This window comes from Narcine bancroftii, chromosome 2 (assembly GCF_036971445.1).
Source record: "Narcine bancroftii isolate sNarBan1 chromosome 2, sNarBan1.hap1, whole genome shotgun sequence".
Classification (NCBI taxonomy): Eukaryota; Metazoa; Chordata; class Chondrichthyes; order Torpediniformes; family Narcinidae; genus Narcine; species Narcine bancroftii.
This window is the reverse complement of record NC_091470.1, coordinates 281,603,501-281,622,250: the sequence shown is the minus strand read 5'-3', so window position 1 is coordinate 281,622,250 and position 18,750 is coordinate 281,603,501. Positions and strand designations below refer to the sequence as shown.

The 18,750-nt window shown below is 41.3% G+C and overlaps 1 long non-coding RNA gene across 2 annotated transcripts in view; it reads left to right on the top strand.

Moving 5' to 3' along the window:
- The first annotated feature begins 3,860 nt into the window (after positions 1–3,860).
- Positions 3,861–18,750, top strand: part of LOC138755344 (uncharacterized) — a 40,759-nt gene continuing 25,869 nt past the window's right edge. For both annotated transcript variants that reach the window (XR_011352214.1, XR_011352215.1), the window contains exon 1: positions 3,861–3,954. This is a non-coding gene — a long non-coding RNA (uncharacterized lncRNA). The remainder of the gene's footprint in view (positions 3,955–18,750) is intronic.

The window sequence follows — 18,750 nt, the reverse complement described above, 5'->3', positions numbered from 1 at the left end:
GAGCTCTTCCTGCTTCCTCTCATTCAGCACAACTGATTTCCTCACTGCCAGTAAGCTATTTGAACACAGAATGCAGTAAACTGCATGATTAAACAAGTATGTAAAATGTTCACAAATTGCATTTATACAAAGCAAGTATATTGTATGATACTGGACAGAAACTGATCACTTTGCAGTTTTACTGCATCCTTTTGAGTTTTACTGGCAAGCTCAGTATTAGTTATGATCCATGTTGGTCTTGGTATTAATCTACTCCAACCGCTATTTACTTGTATTAGTGAGCACGCACATGTCACTCCCCAAAGATGGCAATAACCTAACTTTATAAGATACTATAGGTTTCCAGCCGTGGCAAAAGACTGTTTGATGGCAAAAGTAAGCTGTTTGTACAAAAGTTTATCATTAAATTATTTTGGAAAAGACTTACTCACAATGTTGATCCTGTTTAACAATATCATGTTAACTGTGTTACCAACCATGCCAGTGGGCACTAGAACAGAATGATTTGAAGTATAATATTATTTTTAAACCCTCAAAGAACTAAACAGTCCTAGGTCTCAGAAAAATCTATATTATTAGTCATCAACAGTTAATCATTAGTCTGAAGTGGTTAATGAGGTTGTGGTAAACTATTGTAATATATAATTATCTAGTCAAGCATGCCTATTGGCCAGTTATACCTGTGGCCCCTCCCCACAGGCTCCTGTATAAAGGTGGCTGTTCTACAGCCCCCTGCAACTCAGCGCCGGACAGTAAAGATATGCTATGTTCTCATGTGAATTAAAGCCTACTAGTTTCTCCACAATAGTCTTCTGAGTGACTGATGGTGCATCAGAGGTCAATGTAGGAATCACATAGGGAAGGTGGTTGCTGAAGGGACAGGCAAGTGGGTAGTTTGTGAGGAGATATGCTTCTCCCACCACTTCTGCAAGTTCAAGTTTAGATGCACAAATGGAGTTGAGGTGTCCAGCGAACCAATCACCTAATCTGCATATATTCTCACCAATGTAGAGGAGTCAACTAATCTGTTTGTTCTCACCAATGTCAACTGAATTTCCAACTGTTTCAATTCCCCCAACCATTCCTACACAGACATGTCTGTCTTTGATCTCATCCATTGTCAAGGTGAGGCCAAAAGTAAACGTGAGGAACAACATGTCATATTCCTCCTAATGGCGTGAACATTATTTTTTCTAATTTTAAGTAACTCCCACTTCTTTTGGTTCCACAGTTTCCATCACCTCTTTACCTATACTTGTTCTTACTTTTCTCTCCAACTTTATTCCCCCCTCCCTTCCAATGGTCACTCTCTCCTCAACATATATGTAATAATATCTCCTTTTTACTTTAGTCTTATAAAGGTCCCTGACCCAAAACATTGACTGACCATTTCTAAGCATAGATGCTGTCTGATCCATTGAGTTCCTCTAGTATTGTTTGCTCAAGCTTCCAGATTCTGCAGTTTTGTGTTTCTCTGTCAAGTTTATGAATGTACCCAGAACAATTCAAATATCCCATAGAAGCCTTTGTGCCTTGGAATGATAACTATTCTAATGAAAGAGAGCTGCTGTCACCTGCTGGGTGCTTCTTCAAACTGCCCTCTGGCTAAAATTCCACAGTTGCTCTTCAACGTAAAAGTTGATGATATTTTAATTGTGTGACATTCTCCTATTTTTCAGTTCATTTTATTGTTTGGGACTGTCCCTTTAAGAGAACAGATTTAGCAAAAGCCCTCAGGTTTTGGAAAGAGACTGTGAACTAGCAGCAGGGTTTCAATACAATATGTTCCAAAAGGTTGACACATTTGCAGAGTGAAAGGGAGCAGCCCTGGAGAAATCATGGGCAGAGACCATGTGACCAGCTTCTTGGAAAGACTACACATTTTATTCAAGAGGCCATTTTAAGAAGGCTGCACAAGCAAAACATCTCTTCAACTCCATTGTGGTATTGAGAAATCCATTTGCCCTCATTGTGTGGTGATTGACAGACTGTCAGAGTTCCTCCTGTAAATATAGACTATAGAGGGATGAGAAACCACTTTGACTGACCCCTGAAAAGGGTTTTAAAATTGCAGAAGAAATGCTGCACTCTACTCGACTATCTGCAAAAAGGGTTCTCTGTTGGCAGAAGAAATACTGCACTCCACTTTGACTGACCTGTAAAAGGAGTTCTAATTGCTGAAAAAGGCCCTTGACTAAAAAGGACATTTCTCTGAAATACCAAAGCAAGGGCTTTCATGAGTTAATCATCTTTTGTCACCCCTGGTCTCTTTCACCCACCATGAACTGCTTTTTCCATCTGTGCATGTTTTACCATTCTAAGCCTGCTTGTCTCCACCAATTATATAGCCTGCATGCCTCGACCCATCCTAAAACCCTGCATGCCTCATCATTTTAAGGCCTGTCTCAACCATCTCAAAACCTAGGTGACGCATCAATTTCAAATCCATGTGCTGTCACTGAACTTCCAAACGTGAACTTTGAACTGCCTTCCTAAAATTGAGCCTTGACCTGTAGTGAGACATTCCACACACTGATATATTCGCACATAGAGGTTAAGTTAGATAATTGTATATAAACTTATTTATGTTTAGATAACTTAGTTAAATAAGATTAGGGGTTATATAATTGTTGATTAATAATTAAAATATTATTTTAAATATAACACCATCTGGGCTCATTTTTAAATTGCTGCTGTTAAATTGTTAAACTGGGGGCTCATCTGGGATCACATCAAATTGAGAACCAAGTGATTGATTAATTGTCAATTTGATTGATTAGAATTTCTTTTTAACCCAAATTAAAGGCTTGTGTGTAGAATGATAGCACCAATGGACATTGATAAGCTTCTGGGAACACCCATCATTGGAGATTTGCAGGGGGCAAGAAAGAGTGAGTTGTTGACCATTGCACAAAAGTTTAAATTTGCCTTGGTAAAACCAGCAATGAAAAATACAGTGATTCAGAAATTTATAGGACTCCTTTGTGAAAAAGAAAAACTTAGATTGGAGTGTGAGAGAAAACAAAATATTTTAAAAAACTTAGGTTATCAGTTGCAGAGAGGAGAGAGAGGAAACAAAAGCAGTTTCAGCTAGAATGAAAAAAACTTGTGTTTGTGGCAGAGGAAGATGAGAGACAAGGGCAGTCTGAGTTAGAAAAACCTCAATTAGAGAACCTTATAGCTGCAGTGAAGAAAAGGAGAATGGAGGAAGGATTGGAAACTTGCCATGAATCTGCTGAAATAATGGATGAGGATGTTGTAACCCACAGTGTTAAGCTCATGTCAAGTGGAGCTTTCCAAAGGGTTGAATTTGTGCCATGTAAAACCTTCCTAAGAGATAATGTGGAATGTCCATGCAAGTCAGAATACATATTGGAAATTAACGCAAGGGGAAAATATGAAGGAAAGCAAGAAAAGAAAAAAACCCTTTGGGTCCTGTAATAGTACAGATTCTATCACCAATGTGTACATGTACAGATTGTGGTGTAGGATAACTGTGATTGGCTGAGAGCGTAGGCACACCTACTGGCAGGTCTTAAAGGATTGCTCCTAGCCAGACCAGGTTATTTTGGACTGGTCGACCTACTTGTGATATGCTCCAGTCTTTTAGTTTATAAAAGCCTTGGTTTGGATCAACAAGTCTTTGGTTCTTTCGATGCGCTCTACAGGTCCCTTGTACTACTATTGCACAAAGCCTGATCAAGGGGTAGCAAATTGTCCAGTGTTGAAGAAAAGGAGGCAGTGCCAGTTGAAAAAAATTGAAAACTAAGAGAGTTCCAGATCTGTTAGTAATATTCAGGAGTTTGTCTTTTGTGTCAGAGGGTTTGGTTTCATCAGAGGAAGTGTCACCACAAGTGGCAGGCCAGCCATTCACTGAGGAAACCAAGATAGATTTGAATACATATCCAGCATGTACAGATGGTTTGGGCCAGAGTTTCGGTGGCAAACTCGAGGGTAAGGACTTGTTGGTTTCTCAGAAATAGTTTGTGACCGGGCAAAATAGAGATCCCGATTGTGATGAGGTGAGAGAAGAGTCTTTCTCTGAGGAGGAAATTAAGGAAGTGACACTTGGATATTAAAGTTAAGACTGTGTCAATAACTCTTGGAAAGCTAGCCACTTTGTGTGCTTTGCCTAAGGAGATTCAATCTGATCAGGGGAGTGATTTGATATCAGGATTGTTTCAGCAGTTAGCTTGTAGAGTGGGAGCCAACAAGATCACATCATCAAAAGATCAGTTGTAACAGTGGTTCCGATTCTGATTATAAGTGTGTAGTGACATTAAATATTCACCATCCAAGACAGGAATCCAGCATATGCCCATAAGTGCAAGATGTATTTCAGTGAACTCTGAAGCAACCATTATTTCTAAACACCCAACTTCCCAACAAAGAGGTGAATTTTGGTCTTAATGGTTGGAGCAGCAGCTATTTGTCTGACTTTAGGATCATGGTTAAAGAAGAAAATTAAACCTCAAAGAAAGGCTCAAGCTTGAAGCATCATTTATATATCTTTATCTCTTTTAGATGCTGCATGACCTACTGAGTTCCCCCTTTTAATAAAAGTGTTTTTATTAAGAATACTTTTTGAATACAATTGTTTTTGCACCTTATCACTTTATGGCACATGAATAGGTAAAACTCTGTCCAGCCTGATTAACTTCTGTGCATTTTAAAATAATTATGGAACAAAAAGCAATGACATATCAAAAGGTATGAAGTATGAGGAATCATTCAGTTAAAAGATCGGAACTATCACAGAAGGCAAGGTCCAAAACTATAAAAGAAAACAGATTTGTGGTATTACAGTTGTATGCTACATTTAGGAACATGTCATCATCTGCCTTATAATTTTCAACCTTGTGATGACCAATTCTCTCTAAGAACTCCAGACTAGAAGACTTTACTAATAACCATGTCTATTTCTAGTTTCCATATTCCATTAACATGTTCTAATAACTCTTTTCAGTGTAGCTATTAACCATGACTTTCTCCTTGACATTGAGCATAATTCAATGTGTTATGGGTCATTCTCCACATAATTTTATGGTACCAGGGGTATTCTTTAAAATAAGTATTTTAGTTATTCATAAAACAAACAATAAAATCCTGCAAATCATTGTAAAATGTAGCGTGGGCAACATGCTTAACATTCCCTTAAATTTGTTTTCTCCTGAAAATTTTGCATGTAGTTTGTATTAAGGTTGTAATTCTTTCAGTTGTCCACTAGATGAAGCTTTGCAGAAAGGAGAAACAGTCTGATTTGCAGGAATTTTCTGATCACTCTTGGTTAACTGAAAAGATTTTGCAGAGCCATTTTGTTCAGGCTGCTAAGCAATGTAAAGAGCTGTATTGTTCAAACTGTATAAAATTGTAGAAAACTATTGTTTGCACTAATGTTTATATCTCCAAATTAACACATTGATTTTGTACTTCTTTGCTCTGAATTCTCAGAACTATTTTCACTGATATTTTAATGTATTAAGCATGATCAAGTTCTAGGGAGGATTACAGTCTGCACTTTGTTTGGATAACATAATTTCTCATTTATAATATTGTTATGAGCCCAAAGGACCCCAAAACCTAGCAACAATAGACATTCACCAAGACAAGTAGTTGCTTAAACAAAAGTTGTTTTTAATGATCTTTAAACATGAAAATAGAATCAAACTTTAACTTATCTCTATTTACTTAACTAACCCAAATTAACCCTCTCTAATTTTAAGCGCACATGAATGTAATGTGTGTGTAAATTTAAGAAAAGTTATTTGGTTCACAGTTCAATTTCACTTCTTCTTCCAAATTCACTGGTTGTAGGCAATTCTTATTCTGTGCACAGAATTTAACATTTATAAAGTTCACCAGGCTTTGGTGCTCGAAAGGTAAATGTTTACTGCTCAGGAAGGTTCTTGTAGGATTTGCAGAGAGAGATTTGTTCCAGTATTTCCACGACTGAGGTACCACCATTAGTCACCTCAATGTCTCGCTGATAAAACTTGCCCTATCAGGGTTCTCCAGATGGTAACCTTTCTTTCAGGCTACCACAGAATTCATTTCTGTTCCTCTTATTCCAAGAGAAACATCAGCTAGATAACACTTTCAGCTATCCACCACTCTTGAGCTTTCAGTTTCCAACCAGCTTTTCCTGGCTTGCACTGTTCAGTTGCTTTCAGTGTCACACACAATGGCTGAGAGAGCTTGTCTTCTCTCCCTCTCTCTCTCCAACTACCAGGAAGCCCATGTGATTCTCTCACTTGCAAACCCCCCCACCTTCTTCAGCAAAGAAGAGGAGTTATTCTTCTTGTTCAAGCTGTTATCTTAGGTAAACAAAACCCAGGATTGACCCTTCTGTGAGCACTTTGCAGAATGGTCAGAAGCCTTGTGGTTATCCAATGAGCCAGCCTGTCTCCAATTCCAAACAATGGTCTATTCATTTCATGACATCATTTCAATTAGCATCTACTCATGAAATGTGCATATCATTCCCCAAAGTTTCTGCAATGTTACTGAATATGAATTCTTATTATTTCAAATAAGATCTATTTTAAAATGTGTATATATGTAACCCATTCTAATCTTACCAAATTCCTCCCAATATTTATCCATTACAATATGAAATTTAATTCACTATAAATGTAGTTATATTGTAAAACCCCTGGTATCCAACACCTATGGCAATTGGTAAATGCCAGAGAAGTGAATTTTCTCCAATTTGATAGTTGGAGATTTTAACTGGGACTTTTTTCTTTGGCTTGGCTTCGCGGACGAAGATTTATGGAGGGGGTAAAAAGTCCACGTCAGCTGCAGGCTCGTTTGTGGCTGACCAGTCCGATGCGGGACAGGCAGACACGATTGCAGCGGTTGCAAGGGAAAATTGGTTGGTTGGGGTTGGGTGTTGGGTTTTTCCTCCGGCTGGATGGTTTGGAATTTGTCAAATGTGTTCAGAAAAGTTTTCTAAATCAATATATGGAGGTACCAACAAGAGAGGATGTAATTTTGATCTCCTATTAGGGAATCAGACAGTTCAGGTGACAGGTGACAGGTGTTGGGTAGGAGAACATTTTGGGTCCAGTGACCATAATGTCATTAGTTTCAAGTTGATTATGGACAAGGATAGGTTTCATCCTCGAGTAGTGGTTCTAAATTGGAGAAAGGATCTAGGAAGTGTGGATTGCAATAAGTTGTTTTCTGGCAAGGATGTGTTCAGTAAGTGGGAGGTCTTCAAAGGTAAAAAATTTTGACAGTGCAGAATGTGCATGTTCCTGTCAGGATGAAAGGCAAAGTTAACAGGCATAGGGAACCTTGGTTTTCAAGGGATATTAGCAATCTGGTAAAGAGGAAGTAAGAGGTATATATCAGGTATAGGCAACAAGGAGAAAATGAAGTACTAAAAGAGCATAGAAAATATAAAAAAAATACAAGGAAATCAGGAAGGCAAAAAGAAGACACGAGGTTACTTTGGCAGATAATGTGAAGGTAAACCCGAAGGGTTTCTACAAGTATGTTAAGAGTAAAAGGATAGTATGGGACAAATTTGGTCTGCTAGAAGATCAGAGTGGTCATCTATGTGTAGAGCAAAATGAAATGGGGACATCTTAAAAAGTTTTTTTTGCATCAGTATTAACTCAGGAAACTGACATGCTATACAAGGAAGGAAGGGAAACAAGCAGTAGTGTTATGGAACATACAGAGATTAAAGAGGAGGAGGAGCCTGCTGCCTCACAGCAAATAAAGGTAGACAAATCCTGTGGGCCTGACATGATATTCCTTCAGACCTTGAGGGAGAGTAGTGTAGAAAATGAAGGGGCCCTGGCAGAAATATTTAAAATGTCCTTAGCCATGGGTGAGGTTCCAGAGAATTAGAGGTTAGCTCATGTTCATCTATTGTTTAAAAAAGGCTCCAAAAGAAACCAGGAAATTACAGGCTGTTGAGCCTGACATCAATAGTAGGTAAATTATTGGAGGGTGTTCTAAGAGATAGAACACAAAAGTATTTAGACACCCAAGGGCTGAGTAAAGGGCTTTGTGTGTGGTAGGTCATGTTTAATGAATCTTAGTTTTTTTTAGGAGGTTACCAAGAAAGTAGATGAAGGAAAGGCTGTGGATGTTGTCTATATGGACCTTAGTAAGGCATTTGACAAGGTCCCACATGGGAGGTTAGTTAAATCAGAAGTTTCAGACACTAGGTATCCATGGAAAAGTAGTAAACTGGATTAGAAATTGGCTGAATGGGAGAAGACAGAGAGTGGTAATGGACGATTGCTTCTCAGACTAAAGGCCTATGATTAGTGGTGCACCTCAGGGATTGGTGCTGGGATTGTTGTTTGTTGTCTATATCAATGACCTGAATGATAATGTGGGGAATTGAGGTATGTTAAGGAACAAAGGGGTCTAGGACTACAGATACATAATTCTCTGAAAGTGGTGTCACAGGTAGAGGTTGTAAAGGAAGTTTTTGGCATCTTGGCCTTTATAAATCAAAGTATCGAGTACAGGAGTTGGGATGTTATGGTGAGGTTATATAAAACATTGGTGAGGTCACATTTGGGGCATTGTGTACAGTTCTGGTTGCCAAACTACAGTTAGGATATCAGTAAGATCAAAAGAGTGCAAAGAAGATTTACGGAAATGTTGCCTGGTCTTCAGGAGTTGAGTTACAGGGAAAGATTAAACAGGTGGGGACTTTATTCCTTGGAGTCTAAAAGAATGAAGGGAGATTTGATAGAGGTTTACAAAATTATAAGAGGTACAGAATAAATGCGAGTAGGCTCTTTCCACTTAGATTGCGAGAGATAAATACGAGAGGACATGGCTTTAGGGTGAATGGTGAAAGGTTTAGGGGGAACATTATGGGAAACTTTTTCACTCAGAGTTTGGAATGAGCTGCCATCTGACATGGTAATGCGGGCTTACTCTTAAGTTTTAAGAATAAATTGGATAGGCACATGGATGGGAGACGTCTGGAGGGTTATGGAATGGGTGTAGGTCAATGGGACTAGATTAATGATGCTTTGGCACAGACTAGAAGGCCAGAATGCCCTGTTTTCTGTGCTGTAGTTTTATATGATTACTTGATGGCAAACTAACTTAGTATTTTTTTACCTAATTATTTTCCACGATTTTTTTTGCCGGTTTCTGGAGACTGCCCGTTGATTAAATTCTGGATAACTGGAGTTTTACTCTTTTTTTCAGCTAGTGCAAGAGAAAATCATAAAATGCAAAAACAAAAGGATGCAGAAATATACAGAATATAGCTAAATACTTAAATATGTCATCTTAAAATGTGTATAAGGTTTCTCCTCACCACCATCCTGTTAGATACTTGGACCATCCGTCCATCCTGCTAACCCCAGCATAAAGACCACTAGAAAAATGAACAAAGTCAGTTCAAAGGAGATCAGGATGTGACCAGAGTGGTGGGGGGAGTTGGGGGGGGGATGGGGTGGGGTGGGGGGGGGGAGGAGTGACAAGGGCACAGCCCTACAGGACTGCTTTGAGACTACGGGGATGGGCTGTAGCTATTTTAGTAAGGTGGCCACCAACAACGGTTACATAAACATCGATGAGTGCACAAGTTCATTGATTGGCTACATGAGAAAATGCATCGAGGATGTCATTGAGATCAAATGTTACACAACTGGGAGTATCCAGAAACCTCTGGATCCTTAGGTTCATGCACATCTAAGAGCTCAAGATGCAGCTTTCATGACAGGAGACAAATTGGCAAGTTAGCACTAACATCATACAGGGCTGAACTCTCTGGTGCAATCCAGAAAGCAGACCTTGGGTGCGTACAGACAACCCAGTCAACTGTATGATACCGGTGACACAAGGCAAATGTGGGAAGATATTAAAAAAGACAGATCACAAGAGAGCCTTGCAGGTCAACAACAATGATGCCAACCTTCTGGACAGACTGAACATATTCTATGCATGGTTCAACCAGAAGAACAGGCTGAACCCAAAGAAAGCTGTATCCACCTGAAGAACAGGCCCCTTGCAGAGCCATGGCTAAAATGAGGAGAATTCTATCCAGGATGAACCCAGAGAAGGTAGCAGGACCAGGCACATACCCGACCAGGTACTGAAGCATTGGGGATTAACTATTGGGCTGAGTAGGCTGAAGCCAAGGGGCCAGGAACGTAAAGGGGCCCATCACAACCACTAGTACACCAATGTAACCATGTCAATATGGGCTTGCATTAGTGCTGGATCCACCCGTCAATCAAGGCTCACGGAAGTACCACTTTCACCTGTCAATCAGCAGCGGCGTCTCTGTCCAACTATCAATTTGGGCTCCACCAGTCCCAATGCTACCTGTCAATCAATGCTCACATTTGTACACACGCACAAGTCTGAGGTCTGCCTCCTGCAGCAGAGCTTGGAGTATGGAGCGTCGTTCGCAGGAGGTTTATTTTGTGGCAGCACTATTGGGGCACTGCAACTCCCAGTAAGCATCAAACCTGCCATGTGACATCAGTATGTGATGACATCAACACGTGTCAAGCACGTGAATCTGGCTTTTAAAAGGTTGCCTGGGTGATGAAGAGTAAATCTATTTGATTCACTCTAAAAACACCTTGTGTGGGTTATTTCGTCATGTCCACTGTGATTCCAGTGGCCACAATTGGTAACCCCGATGAATCCAAAAATGTACTTTTGGACAAACATGGACTCTGTAGGTGTTGCTGTGAAGCTACCATTTTTCTGGACAGCTGAGCCTGAACTGTGGTTCCAACAGGCTGAAGCACAATTTCACCTTTGCAAAGTCGAATTGGACACTACTCATTATTACCATCTTGTCAGTGCCCTGGACCAGGCTGTCACTAAGAGGGTCGGTGATTTCCTACAGAATCCACTACGTATCAGCAAATATGATGTTTTATGGTATGTCCCAAAGGGAAATGGCAGCCAAACTACAACATTTCGATGGATTGGGAGATCGCACCCCTTCAGAACTAATGTTCCTGGCAGTTGGCGAAAAATCCAATATGTTATTTGAGTACCTCTTTAAAGAGCGAATGCCAGATGATATTAGGCTCTTGTTATCCAAGGGTTCAATTGAAGACCTAAGAGCTGTAGCGGCAGAGGCAGACATTCTATGGGTGGCTAAAAAGCACAGCAAGGAAATTCAAGTCTGCATAACCAACCCCTCTGATATTGACCCCATGTTACACACTAGTGCTCTTAGCACATTACTCCCTACAAGCAGGCAATGCCCCAAGACAAGTGAGCAGCCTGTGGTTATCTAGTCTTGGTGTTATTACTATAGGCATTGGGGAGTAAATGTCCAGAAGTGCCTTCCACCCTGCCCATTTGCAGGAAACGCCCAGGCCAAGGACTAATAAGGGCTGAGGCGGTTGGCAAGAAACTTGCTGTATGTATGGGACCAGTTGACTCAGTGAAAATTTCTGCTGGACATGGGTTCAGAAGTTAGTGTATTTCCACCCACCTGTTTTGATACATGCCATCCTACCCTGGACCTGCAACTATGAGCAGTTAACAGTTCCAACATTCTGATCTTTGGCACCAGGAAGATGAATATCAAGTTCGAGAATCATCTCTACACTTGGCCATTTATTATAGTAACAGTAGCCCAACCTGTGTTTGGTGCAGATTTTCTTCAGGCTCATTCATTCCTCGTTAACTTAAAAGGGCATCAGCTAATAGATGGAACTACTTTTCAGACTATTCCTCTGTCAGATGCCTATACCACTGCTCGGTGCCTTCAAAAATTAGACAAATCAGTAGATGAATTCTCCAAGCTGTTGGAAGATTTCCCTAAGATTTCTACTCTACAATTTTCTGCTTCCACTGCAAAGCATAGTGTTACTCATTGCATTTGTACTAAGGGCCCTCCTATCCATACTAAAGTGTGTCACTTGCCTCCAGAGAGGCTGCGCTTAGCTAAGGAAGAGTTTCCCAAGATGGAGGAACTAGGCATAATTTGTAGGTCTGACAGCCCCTGGGCATCTCTAGAACATATGATCCCGAAACACAATAGAGGTTGGTGACCTTGTGGAGATTATAGGTGGCTTAACTACACCACCACCCCAGATCGTTATCCAATACCTCTTATTCAAGATTTCTCAGCTAACTTGCATGGAGCGAAGATTTTCTCGAAAATAGACTTGTGCATGGCTATCACCAACCACCAGTAGAGCAAGAAGAGATTCTTAAAACAGCAAAAATTACCCCGTTTGGGTTGTTTGAAATTTTACAAATGCCATTCGGATTAAAGAATGGTGCTCAATCATTTCAACAGTTGATGGATGGTTTAGGATGTGGTATTATTAATGTCTTCATTTATCTCGACGACGTTTTAGTGGCCAGTGGGACTAAGGAAAAACATTTGGAACATCTTCGTATACTTCTTATTCATCTTCAAAACCTTGGACTGACCAGCAATCCAGATAAAGTGTTTTTGGACAAGAAATTATTGAGGTCTTGGGGCATAGAATTACTCAGGAAGGTGTGACTCCGCTGCCATCCAAAGTTGAAGCCATTACCAAGTGCTCAAGACCTGCTGCAGTTAAAAGCCTGCAGGAATTCTTGGGACAGTAAATTTGTACCATCAGTTTCTTCTGGGAGTAGCTCATATCATGAAGCCTCTTTTTGATTTACTGTCCAGAAACACCAGAACCATCCATTGGACTGAAGAGGGAAACAATGCCACTATGCCCAGCTATCCAGTTTTAAATGCAGCCACCGCCCTTTCTACAGACACTTCCAGTACAGTCTTAGGAGGTGCACTTCATCAATATGTCAATGGCCAATGGAAACCGTTAGCATTCTTCAGCTGCCATCTTTGTGAAGCAGAGAAGAAATACAATGCTTTCGATAAGAAGCTTTTGGCCATTTACTTGTCTATTCAGAACTTGCATTTTTTTGGAGGGCTGAGATTTTACAATGTACACTGACCACAAGCCCTTAACATTTGCATTTTCCAAGGTTGCAGAGCCTTTGTCATCTCGACAACAATGGTAATTATCATTCATTTCAGAATTCTCCACAAAAATACTGCATATTTCCGGAAAAGACAATGTAGTAGGCAGATGTACTTTCCCGTTCTGCTCCACTCAAGCTTCTACCTGTAGATCAAGGTATTGACTACACAGCTTTGGCTGCGGCCCAAGAACATAACCATGAGACAAATGCTTATTGGACTGCAGTCATGAACGTGCAATTTAAAGATGTCCAGTTTGGAGCTAATGGCAAACTACTCCTCTGTGGAGCACCCACACCCAGTAGTTCCAGCATCATGGAAATGTCAAGTGTTTGACTCTGTACATGGTCTCTCACATCCATCAATTAGATACACTATTCATATGGTTTTGGACAGATTCCTGTGGTACAGTCTTTAAAAAGTTCAGAGGCATACCTTTCTGGCAGTTACTCAGTATTTTGCTCATATCCATGTGGACATCATTGGTCCACTTCCTGTTTCAAGACAATAAAGAATAGTTGCTGGAGTAGGCCATTTGGCCTGTCGAGCCAGCACTGCCATTTATCAGATCATGGCTAATCTTTCTCTTTCAATAACCAATCCCAGCCTTATCCCCATAACCCTTAACTCCTCTGCCCACAGGAGCCTTATCCAATTCTCTCTTAAATCTATCCAGCGAATCCACCCCCACTACCCTCTGTGGCAATGCATTCCACAGATTCACAACTCTCTGGGTAAAAAAAATTCTCCTCATTTCTGTCTTAAATGGCCTTCCCTGTATTCTTAAACTATGCTCTCTAGTCCTAGTCTCTCCCATCATTGGGAACATGTACTCTGATTTCACTCTGATAAACCCTTTGATAATCCTAAATACCTCAATCATTGTCTGAACGTGTTACATCTGGACACGAGTTTTGCACTCTTCTGCACCAGGTTGTACTCATACAATCAGATGACAAACTTGAACTTAGTGATATTATCATGCCTTTGTAAATGTGTTTACATGCAAGACTAGGAGTAGGAATAATATATTCAGCCCATTGAGTCTGTCCTGCCATTTACTCATGAGCTGATCCATTCTCCACTCAGCCCCAGTGCCCAACCTTTTCCCCATAGATTTTGATGCCCTGGCTAATCAAAAACATATCAATTTCTGCCTTGTACCCATTGACAGCCTCCACAACCATTTCTGGCAACAAATTCCACAGATTTACCAATTTCTGATTAAAGTAATTCCCTCACACCTGTTTTCTAAGCAGATGGCCTTCAATCCTGGTTTGCCCTCTTGTCCTAGACTCTCCCATCATGGAAAACAACCTTTCTACATCTACTCTTTCCTTGCCTTTCAACCATTGAAAATTTTCAATGAGATTCCTCCTCATATTGCATGTCTGTATACTTTACGCCATTTTATTTCATTTGCCACTTCTCTGCCCATCCTCCTATCCTGCAGGCAGGTTTGCTGGAGCTGTTGGAGAGAATTTAAACTAGTTTAGCAGGGGGTTGGGAACCATAAAGTGAGTGCAGAGAACAGGGAAGAAGGTGGAAAGAATGTTGCAATGTGTTGTGGGTTTGTGAGGAAGGACAGGCAGGGGAGGAAGTAAAAATGTAGTCAGATGGAGAGTTTTGAATGCATCTCTTTCAATGCAATGGGGATATTAGGAATAAAGAAGATGAGCATGGATCAGTACATGGAATTATGATGTGGCTGATACAGAGACTTGGCTGGCAGAAGGACAGGATTGGCTGATGCAGATACTGGGGTTTAGAAGTTTTAAAAGAAATAGGATGGGAGATAAGAGAGGGGGAGGGTGGGGGAGTATCATGGCTGTAGAAAAGGAGAACACTGTAGAAGGAGTGTCAACTGGACTGGGAGTAGACTATAAGCCCCCAAATAGTCCTCATGACCCCAAGGGGCAGATAAATAAGCAGATTTTGGAATGGTGCAGAAATTACAGGGTTGTTGTTATGGGAGACTTCAACTTACTTAGGTAAGTTGACTGGTACATTCTGACTGCTAGGGATAGATGGGGTAGAATTTGTCAGACATGTCCAAGAAGGATTCCTGACGCAGTATGTGAATCAGCCAACGAGAAGAGAGGCCATACTGGATCTAGCTCTGGACAATGAACTGGTGACCGGTGACAGAACACTCAGTGGGGGAGCATTTCGGTAATAGTGATCTGAGCTTTAGCATGGCTATGAACAAGGATAAAAACAGACAAAATGGGAAAGTGTTTAATTGGGGAAGGGGCAATTATGATGGGATGAGGCAGAAACTAGGGAGAGTAAATTAGGAACAGATGTTCACAGGAGAAAGCACTGAAGTAATGTGGAGGATGTTTTGGGATCATTTGCACAGAGTTCTGGCTAGGTTTGTTCCACTGAGACAGGGAAAATATGGTAGGAAAATGGAACCATGGCAAACAAAAAGAGGAAGAAGGAAGCAAAAACAGGAAGGGATCTTGACAATTATATGCTAGCCAGAAAGGAACTTAAAAAAGAACTGAGGAAAGCTCAAAGGGGCATGAGAAGGCCTTTGCAAGTAAGATAAAGGAGAACTTCAAGGCATTCTATGCATACATGAAGAACAGAAGGATGACAAGAATTAAGGTAGGACTGCTTAAGGATAAAGAAGGCAACATGTATGCGGAGGTGGACAAGGTTGGGGAAGTATTCATCAGAGAAAAGGATGTTGATCAACATGAGTGCAGAATAAAACAGGCTTGTGTGCTGGACAATATAGATATTAGGAAAGGCGAAGTGCAGGATCTTCTTAAAAACATTAAGATTGATAAGTTCCCAGGCTGGATGTGATATATCCCAAGTTGTTGTGGGAAGGGAGGAAAGAGATAGTTGGGATGTTGGTGATGATCTTTGCATCTTCCTTGGCCACAGGGGAGGTGCTAGAGCACACATGTCAAACTCTGGCCCGCGATATAATTCTATTTGGCCCGCAAGATCATTTAAAAAATGTATTAGAGGTGGCCCGCTGGCTGCCGCGCCAGTATAGCGCATGCACAGTAATACAACAAATCCCAGAATGCATTGGCGTCAGCCTGCTAATCGCCTCCACCTCCTCTGTTTACGTTGCAGGGTCTCACCGTGGACTCTGGTTTTGGGGTCTGGCCGGTGTCAGAGGAAGCCAAGGCCGCTTCCCAGCACCCGGAACCGGAGGCCTCGGGCCTGACCTCGCCAGGACCATTGCCCACTCCCCCTCCCTGCCGCAGGCCAATCCGCGACTCACGGTGATTGGGCCGCTGATCTGCCGAGATGCCGCCCTGCAGCGAGAGCCGATGCCCCCGCACTGTCATTGTCCAACCCGATCGCCCGCAAACCCCGCCCTCCCGCACACAGGCCTGAGTAAGTATTATGAACTTTAATCTCAGGATAAAACGATCTTCCAATAGTTTCATGTCACAGTGATAAATATATTCCTGGTTAAAAATGGTCCTGCACCTGGATACAAGCTCATTAGGCATAAAACTTGAAAAGTGTGTAAATCAAAGGATATCTGTACCAATGGAAAAAGGGCATGGCAAATAACCCTGCTAGAGTTCATGCCCACAATCAGTCACCCATTTGATTGTTTCAGGAATCATGTTATTCTCCCACATTCTCAATAGCCCTCAGATTTTACTATTCGACAGCACACTAGCAACATTTGACAAATCCTCTATAGAGAAATATTATTTATTGAATATTTTATTTCTCATTTGTTAATGCTTCTAGAAAGAGTTTATCCAAAACTATTATTAAACATTTATTTTAATAAGAAAAAGTTTAACATTACATATGTTGAAAGAAGAGAAAACATGCAGATGTTGTTGAAAATTTTCAATAAGTATTTAGTTCGGCCCTCGACTTAGTCCAAGTTTTTAATTTTGGCCCTCTGTGTATTTGAGTTTGACACCCCTGTGCTAGAGGATTCAATCTATTTGCTTATTTATTTACCTAGAAGCATAAGGGAGGGGAGGGGGCCTAATGTGTAAACATGTGACATCAGTTGGATGGCAGGTTTAAAAAGGGTAGGACAGTTTACCTTGCTTCTCAGTTGGTGAGGAGCCAAGAGAGTTGCTGCAGTAACTGTGAGTAGCAGTAGTTTAAACTTTTATTTATTTATTTAGATGTGTAGAGGGACCAAATGGGAGGAGAAAGTGCTTCATGAGTACTTATAAAAAGAGAGCCACCTGGGAGTTGATTTGTGGGAGACAGTAATTGGGTAATTAGGTTAATTGGTAGAAGGCCAAGAAAAGGAGGGTGAGGTAAATAAGTGGCCAGTGAGTAAGTGGATCAGGGAAAGGAATGGGGACACTTAGGCTTCGGTGAGTAGAGGAAAAGCTCCCTGTGATGTAAGGTTTGGTAAGTTTTTTTAAAAGTTTATTTTAATTATTCCAATTTAAATTAATGAGCAAGTGATGGAGGTAGTTAGGGCAGTTCAGAGTTCTGATTGCAGGATGTGGGAGGTCAGGGACAGTGCAAATGCTCCTGATGGCTACACCTGCAAAATGTACATCTAGTTGCAACTCCTGAAAGACTGAGTTAGGGAACTGGAGTTGCAGCTGGATGGACTGTGGGTTATAAGAGAGGCAGTGATAGATAGGAGTTATAGGGAGGCAGTCACCCCTAACAGTCAGGAATCAGGGAACTGGGTAACTATGAGAAGAGAGGGAAGGAGCCCCTGTGGCTGTTCCCCCTCAACAGCAAGTATACTGCTTTGGATATTGTTGGGGGTATGATCGACAAGGACAAGTCATGAAGGTTGGGTCTCTGGCACAGGGAGTGGACCCTTGGCTCAGAAGGGGAAGGAAAGAGAAGAGCTCTTGTAGTTGGGAACTTGCTGGTTAGGGGAGCAGATAGGAGGTTTTCTGGATGAGATTGGAGCTCCCAGTTGGTATGTTGCCTCCTAGCTGCTAGGGTCAGGGATGTCTCTGAGTCCACAGCATTCAGGAAGTGGGGGGGAGGAGGGTGAGCAGCTAGAAGTCGTGGTCCACATGGAGACCAATGACCTAAAAGTGGGGATGAGGTTCTGAAAAAGGGTTTTTAGAGTTAGGGAGGAAGTTGAAAAGCAGGACCTCAAGGGTGGCAATCTCTGGATTGCTGCATGTGCTAGTGAGGGTACAAATAGGACGTTGTGGAGGATGAACGTGTGGCTCAGGAACTGGGGCAGGGGTTTAGATTTCTGGATCATTGGGATCTCTTCTGGGGAAAAGTCTGACCTGTACAAAAAGGATGGGCTGCACTTGAACTGGAGGGGGACCAATATCCTGGTGGGCAGGTTTGCTAGAGCTGTTGAGAAGGGTTTAAACTAGTTTGGCAGGGGTGTGGGAATCTGAATAAGAGTATGGAGATTAGGGAGGAATAACACCTAGATTGGAAGGAATGGAGGGTACAGAACATTTATATAAAAAAAAAAAGAGGGAAGAAGGTAAAGGTAGATGGTAATAAAAGTAGTATATGTGGAGGACATTCTCTCAAGTGCATATATTTTAATGCAAGGAGCCTTGTAAATAAGGAGGATGAGCTTAAGCCATGGATAGACACATGGAAATACAATATTGTGGCCATCAGTGAAACTTAGCTGCAAGAAGGGAATGTTGGCAGTTAAATATTCCAGGATTCTGTTTTGGGCATGATAGAACAGGGGGGGATAAAAGGTGGAGGAGTTGCATTGCTTATTAGAGAGAACATTACAGCAGTGCTGTGGTAGGATGGTTTGGTGGGATTGTCTAGCAAAAGTATTTGGGTAGAAATGAGGCATGAATACATTAATGGGAGTGTATTATAGACCACCAAATGGGCTGAGG